This window comes from Ovis canadensis, chromosome 19, assembly GCF_042477335.2.
Source record: "Ovis canadensis isolate MfBH-ARS-UI-01 breed Bighorn chromosome 19, ARS-UI_OviCan_v2, whole genome shotgun sequence".
NCBI classification, from domain to species: domain Eukaryota; kingdom Metazoa; phylum Chordata; class Mammalia; order Artiodactyla; family Bovidae; genus Ovis; species Ovis canadensis.
In genome coordinates, this window is record NC_091263.1 from 74,455,856 (window position 1) to 74,463,341 (window position 7,486).

Consider the following 7,486-nt stretch of genomic DNA (forward strand, 5'->3'; position numbering starts at 1 on the left):
CTCAATAAATGTTTTAAGCCATGAAAAATCTTAAGGGCAATACCCATGGAGGGGCCAGAGGGCGCTGGCTGAAATAGGAGGAGGGCACTTTAGTTCACTCCAAGCTGGGCCAAACCCTCTCCCCCACGCTCTTCAGAAACGCTACAGAACTGTGGCGCGTTCCCATAGAAATCTAATTTTCTGGCTTCTTTAGAAAAATATGAACACTTGGCAAAGCTGGTCATGGGCTCCTCCGGGAGGGGCTGCGGGCCGGGAGCTGGGTGCCTCCGGTCCTTCAGCTGTCCGGCTGGCTCCTCCAGGTGCTGGTCGCCGTCCGCGCAGCTGCGCTCGGCCCCACGGCCGCGGCCCCGGGCGGCCCCGGCGTCCGCGCCGCGAGCCGGGGGCTTGGCCCGGGTCCTGGCGCGGCGGCTGCCGCGCTGCCCTGTCTCTGGTCCCCACTGACCCGCCGGCAGTGGACGGTCCAGGCGGCGGCGGGCCGCCCTCGCGCGGGGCTGAGCGCGCTCTGCAGCACGACCCTGCGTGGGCGGCAGGGGGCGCCCCCGGCCCGCCGGAACGCGCTCAGCCGCGGGACAAAGAGGGTGCGGGCGGCCGGGCGCGGGGACCGCGGCCCCGTGAGCCGGCCCAGGTGAGCGCGGCCAGGTGAGCGGGGCCCAGGGGGCGCACGCCCGCCCAGCCCGCCAGCCCGGCTGCCCACTGCCCCCCCTGGGCTCCCCGCGCCTCTCCGCGGTCCTCGGCTCTCCGCACCCCTGCCTCCCCCGCTCGGCTGCTCTCCTCCCCTTCCCCCTCGGTCCTGTTCTGCTGGCCTCCTGTCTCTCGTCCTGTCCGGTCTCTGACTCAAGCAGGGCTGGCACCAGGGGTCTCTGGGGGTACCCCCTGTGTGTCTCCGCTTGCCCTCTCCCCAGAGGGGGGTCCCTGAGGGCTCTTTAGCAGTGGTGGGGGTAGGGGTGGGGCGGGACAGGAGGGCATCAGCACCCACCACCACCCCCATCATAGGCATCATAGCCCCCCTGTCCCCCTCTGGCTGCCTGGGTGGTCTTTGGGCCTTCCTGGGTGTCCCCCTCCTCACATTGGGTCCTGGCATCGGTCCTGGAATCGCCGGGGACAGGGTGAGGGGCTGGGAGGGGGGCACGCCGGGCACCCTCTGCCTGCCTGTAAGATGGCTGTGGCCTCCACACCCCTGCCTAAGGGCCTTTCAACCCCAGCCCTCCACCTGAACCATCCCAGTGTGAGGCTTTCCACCCATGATCACCTACAGTCTAATGAAATGGACCTTAAACCCCACACTCCTGGGTCCTGTCCTTTGAAAGTGGGTGCCTCCTCCAGTGCTTGGTGGGTGTCAGCTTGCCTGCTCCACCCGTGAGCAAGATGGAGGCCCAGGACCCAAAGGAGCTGGGGCGGGCACGCCAGTGGGACCCAGCCTGGGGCAGCCACGGGCAGTGGGACCCAAAGGAGCTGGGGGGGCAGGCACGCCAGTGGGACCCAGCCTGGGTGCTCTGCAAGACGTGGGGAGGCAGGAGGGGCCTGAGCCACACTGGGAGCCGCTCCCCATGGGCCCTGCAGTGTGGCACACCCCAAAGGCTTGCCTGCAGCTGGAGAAAGGTTGACACTCTGTCTGCTGGGGCCCCGGGGGACCTGATGCCAAGATGATGGAGCTGGAAATGCAAGGGGCTTATTACCAGGACCGCCACGAGAGAGAAGAGGGGAGGGCGCAGGTCTCAGCCTTCTGCAAAGAGAGGGGAGGAGACAGGCCATCAGAAGCGCCCTGGCCTGGAGCCCGGCTCCCAGAGGGTCTTCCTGGCCCAGGGGCTCTTCCCATGGGCCGTCTGTGGAGGCGCCGGCCTGGAGCTGTGTGTGCTTGCCGGTCAAGACCCGGCTGCCTTTCTGCACAGCGGGCAGCCCTAGGCTGCACTCATCACACGCCCACTCGCTAGGCCCCAACCCAGCCAGCACGGTCCAGCCTGGTGCTCACATTGGCAGACACAGAGTTGGAAATGAAGAGGGTCAGTAGGTCACTGGGGTGTCCGGCAAGGGCAGGGTCTCGCCGGGCTTCGAGCTGACAGCTGAGCTCAGAAACGGCGCTCCGTCCACTCGCAGTGGCTTTCCTCCCAAGAGGCTGGAGGCGCGCCCGGCTGCCCAGGGCTGTGTCCCCGAGGGCCCCCCCGTCTGCCCGCTGGGCTCTGGCGCTGGACGCAGTCTTTGTGGTCGGCACTTGGCACCTGCGTCTCAGCCGGCTGCCACAGATGGCGGCTCAGTGGGGCTGTGCCCACGTCCTGGTAACAGAGGGGTGGATCTCCAGCCTCAGAGGAGGGCCTCTGCGGGCTCCTTGTCCAGGACAAGGCCCCCTGGCAGGCGGCACTTGCCAGCACAGTGGCCCTGCAGGGCAGACAGCGCCACAGAAGGCCCGGGCACTGATGTGTGGAGGGAACGCAGGGCTGTGCTCCCCGGATCAACCAGCTGCTGTGCGGAGGCTGCGAGAGCCCGCGGGCAGCCGCCTCGATCTACGCCCGGGTGCGGCGCCCTGCAGCAAGTCCCTTGACCTCCCTGGGATGCCCCCCTCCCCGAGCTGCCTGTGTGGAGAGAGGAGGGGCCCGGCTGCTCCCAGACGAGCTCCTGGCTCTGACGCCAGCCTCACGCTGGTCTCTTAAATATACACATCAAGATTTTCTTTGTGACCACATCAGAGCGAATAGCAATACTCAGCAATTAATGCATTCTCCCCCGCCCGAGACTTGAGTCTTCGCAAAGTTCTGAGTGCCTTTCATTTTGAATAGGTGGCTGTCAGGAGGAGCCACGCCGCTCCTAAAGAGACTCGCAGACGTTATAATTAAAGATGCCAGTCTTGGCGGTGAGAGTGGAGAGGAGGAGACCCAGGCCCAGAGGGATGGGAGCACAGCCAGCGAGGTGCCCCCATTCTGCCCCCGGCACCGGGAGCTTGGTGTCAGCCTTGCACCCAGAGGGCTACTGTGGACGACAAGGCACTGTCACGGCCTCTCTCAGGACCCCGCCGTCTTCCAGAAAGGCCTGCTTTACTAATCCCATTTTGCAGGTGGGAAAACCGAGACGGAGGGTCAGGGCCCTTATGTTGGCTACAAACTGACCCTCTGCTGCAGACTGACCATCCCTCTGACAGGCTGAGCCCAGTGAAACAGCTGGCAGTGCAGTCCCCGGCCAGCGGTGGGTGGACTGGGGGGGTGCAGGTGACCCAGAGCAACCAAGTCCCCCTCTGCCAGGGGCAGAGCTGAGACCTCCCAGCCACTGGCGTGGACCTTGGGGAGGAGGCCTTGAGGGGTGGCTGGGGGACCCTGGCCCATCCAGGCCCAACCTAGAGAATGGGTGTGTTAACTGGGCTCGGGGACGCCCCTCCTAAGGGCTCCTGCGTGTCCAGGGGCTCACAGCGTGGTGGGCAGGGAGTGGCCTCCTCTCTGACGCTTCTCCTCATGGACACAGGCGCCTCCGGCCACATCGGGTGGGGCTGGGTGCACCTGCCATCCCTGAGGGGCTGGCCAGGTAAGCGCCTGGCCTGGCCTGGGCTCCTGGCATGAGCCTCACTGGCACCCCACAATTCCTGGATGAGGAGCTGGATCCCATGGCCCAGAGAGCTGGGCACGAACAGGCTTTTCCTCATCCCTCTGCCGTCGGCTGGCCGGCGTCCCCCTCCCCCTCATGGGCTCCCCCTCTGACAGGCACCTCATTAGCAGAATCTCTGTAAATAACATCAGCCTGCTAGAGCTACGACAAGGCAGCTCGTTAAAGCTCTCTGCTCAACCCCCTTCCCAATTAGTGTGTCCATGATGCCCGCGCCGTGCGTGGCAGGGCCTCCTTGGCGAGTTGCGCAGCCAAGGCAGCCCCTTCACCAGGGGCAGAGCCCGCAGCCCCAGGACTTGAGGGAGCTGTGCCCCCTGCCCGCCCTGCAGCCAGCAGGGGAGGGGTCGGCCTCTGAGAGACCTACGGGGGTGCAGGTGCCAGTGCTGGGGGAGGGGATGGGGGCACAGGGCATAGCCAGGCTAGAGCCGCATAGTGGGCGAGGATGCTGTTTGTCTGTGTCCGCGCTGGACACTCCGTGGTCCATTTGCCTGCGATCATGGACCAGGTTTCCACTCTGGGTTGCCCCGTGAAAGCTTACCTGTCCCGGGTCCCTTCTCCTCAAAGTCTCCCCCTTAGTTCCTTTCATGGGACCTCAGGCTTCTCACGGCAGCTTCCGGGGACAGCGTTCTTCTTGTGGGTGCTGAATGTCACGGGTGACAACAACGGAGGGGACTTCAGCTGGAAAGGAGAAGAGCGCGCTGGGGGAGGCTGTAGAGGAAGGGGTGAGCATGTTCCCAGGAGCAGCCTTACCAGCTTGCAGCTTTTCTCAACTTTTTTTTCTTTTTTTTAACACATGAAGAATCAGAGAGGCTCAGCCCTTGCTCCAGCTCACACAGCTGGTGGTCTAGAGCTGGGATCGGACCACCAGAGTGTGGCTTACCTGTGCCAGTGGGTTCACGGGAGCGGACACCCTCCACGGAGCCCCTCCCGCTTTGCCCCTTGGGAGGCAAGCACAGCTGACCCCACTCCACCCTCTCCTCTGAGAGGTTTTGCTACACCTGACCACACTTCCTTCTGGTTCACTTGGGGAAGGAAACTGCTCCCAATTTCTTTCCCTCTTGCTGAATCGATAGCTTAGCTGGGCAAGGCAGAAAAGGAAATTTACATTCAATGGTTTCCATGGCAACCGCAGAGCGGGACCAGCTTCTCTCGCTCTTGGGGCACCGTGTTCTGAGACAGGTACATGGAAGCCTCGACTGCCGAGAAGGTGGCAGGGGGTTAACTGGAATGGAAGGGGCACGGGTCCCCCAACCAGCTCTTCCTCTGGCTGTGAGTTCTGTGGGGTGGGAGGACCCCGCTTTTATTCCGAGGTAGCAGGGGAGCAGATTGCTTGCACCCCGTGTCTGGCATCACCACAGCTCGCATATGAAGCTCTGCTCCGTGCCAGGCTTTGGCTCAGGGCCGAGCGCTGCGTCCTGTTATCTCTGCTTCAGCCCTACAAGGTAGGTGCTGAGGTCATCCCACTTCAGAGACAAGGGAGTCTTAGAAGCCTGGCTCAGTGGCCCAGAGGGCAACAGCCCTGAAATAGGGCCCGTGTCTGCCTGACCCTGGGACTGTGGTCTTAGGCTTTCCACAACAGGAGGAGGCATTTGGAACTCACCCCAGGAAGCACGGAAGCCAGCTCCCCTTCTGCACCACTTTCCTGCCCCCCTCCGCCCCCACCCACGATCTAGAGAGAGGACTGGAGCAGCCAGGCCCGGAGCACTGGCCTGCAGCCTGGGTGTCCTTGCACGTCTAGTCAAGGCCTGGCTCTCAGCACCAAATGAGGGATTACACGGTGTCTACTTCCCTGGGAGTTGATTGATTAAATGGGATGAAACCCTGAAAGCACTCGGGGTGCAGCCCGGCCGGGGGTGTCCTCAGTGTCACAACTCTCACAGCTGCCGCTGGGGCGGGAGGCAGGGAGGGGATCAGCGGGGCTTCCTGGAGGAGGCAGACGCTGAGGCAGAGCCTGGCCGGGAGGCGGGAGGGCATTCCCTCAGCACCTGTTCCCCCGCCAGCTGCCCTCTCAGGAGCCCTCTCCTCGCTCCCCAGTCTGCGCGGTTGCCCAGGGCTGACTCTGCCCACGCCGAGCCGAGGTGCGGGCACAAGATTCACTCCTAGCCAGTGTGCTTAGCCGCTCGGTCGTGTCCGACTCTTCGCCACCCCACGGACTGTAGCCTGCCAGGCAAGAATACTGGAGGGGGTTGCCTTTCCCTTCTCCAGGGGATCTTCCCGATCCAGGGATCGAACCCATGTCTCCTGCATTGCGGGCAGATTCTTTACCGTCTGAGCCACCAGGGAAGCCCAGTGAGAGGCCAGCGTCTCCCAGCTGAACTGATCGGTTGGGAGTGGCTGCGGCAGAGCCACTCAGGGTCAAGGCGTGCCAGTCAAGGGTCCCGCTGGGCTGGCGGTGCTGAGGCTGCTGGAAGTTGAGTCTGAAGCTGCCTGCTGGGGAATGAGGCCAGCAGAGAGCCAGGCGTAGCTCCGAAGTAGCAAGAGATGGATTCCTGGCAGTGTTCTTGGATCCAGCTGTGCCTGAAGCCCCAAGGCTCTTTGGTACAGGAGCCAATAGCTCTCTTCCCCTTTATTTAGGCCTGTGCGAGCTAGGATCATGCCTTCTGAATCACAAGAGCCTCCAAAGGAGTGATGGCATTGGGCTGAGCGGATGCCAGCCATCAGATCACAGGATCTTAAGTGCCCTTCTGGGGAACTCAGACGGTCACAGGCAGAGAACCGCTAGGACCAGTCTGGGCTCCTGAAAGACCCTTTGAGGCACTATCCCGTCCAGTGCCCCGAGTGCCCTGGTTGAGAAGTGCTGATTTACCTGCCGAGAGGCATCACAGGCGGCGAGTAGGGCTGCAGCACACATCGCCTGGATGTGTACTTACACTGAAAAGCGCGCGGTCCTTATCTGAAATTCCGATTTAAGTGGGACTCTTGTATCTGTCAGGCAGCCCTGACTCCCCTCCATTGGTGGGGAGGTGGGTTTTCCCGTCCTTCCCGTTACTAACAGTGAAAGTCGTCCCGCGTCTCATTTTGTTCGTATGCCCACAGGGCGAGCTCCTCAGAGTGGATTCCTGGAACTTGTAATTCTGCTGGATTCTGCCAGCTTCCTTTCGTGAGGGTGCCGTGAGTCTGCACTCCACCAGCGACCTGTCAGCATGCTTGTTCCCCTACAGCTTTGCCCACAGAGAGAGGCACCAAACTGTGGGATCCTTGCCATTCTGTCTTGTGGGAAATGGGAACAGAAAACTTTCAAAACACTGTGAACAAATTCAGGTGGAAAATGCAACTGCGGAAACTGCCGGATTCAGCTTCTGGAAAAGCAGTTTGCTGTGGCCATTCCATGCCTGTTAGCGCCAACATTCCCTACAGTGTGAAGTGAGACTTTCAGCCCAGAGAGGTTAAGTGACCTGCCCGAAGTCACACAGCTGTTGAACGTGGAAGGAAGTCTGTTAGAGCGAAGGGACAAAGCAGGCGATGAAATAATTAATCCCACAAGGAGACTGCAAGTAGGAAAAGCGTGAGAGGTCCTTGTAAGTTACCGATGACTCAAGAAAGCAGGTTTGACTGCAAAGCCCAGCAGGCCTGCTTGGAAGCAAAACCAGGCAGCAGAACGTGCCCCCAAAACGAGGAGACGCTGGCGGCAGGAGGCCCACACCCGGTCCAGCGAGCTCAGTAAGTCGGTGACCCCGGGACAGGAAGGCGCTCGCCGAACAGAGACTTGGAACGATTTGCTACCGTCCTGGCTTGACCACGTCAGGACAAAACCGCCCACCCGACCTGGAGGAGGGGCTGGGGACGGGAGCGTGACTTCTACTCAAGAATGAGGAAGAAGGTGCTCTTCCCCCGCCCCACTCTCCTTTGATTACACAACGGCAGCCCACTGAGTTCTTGGGGTGCGGCACCCTCTTGTCTG

The 7,486-nt window shown here is 62.2% G+C and overlaps 1 long non-coding RNA gene across 1 annotated transcript; it reads right to left on the minus strand.

The window, feature by feature from the left end:
• Window positions 1-774: 774 nt before the first annotated feature.
• Window positions 775-6,842, minus strand: LOC138424521 (uncharacterized). The gene is made up of 3 exons (XR_011250827.1): window positions 6,392-6,842; window positions 4,124-4,263; window positions 775-1,723 (listed from the first exon to the last, which is right to left on the minus strand). It is a non-coding gene; the product is annotated as an uncharacterized lncRNA (long non-coding RNA).
• Between the last annotated feature and the right edge of the window lie 644 nt (window positions 6,843-7,486).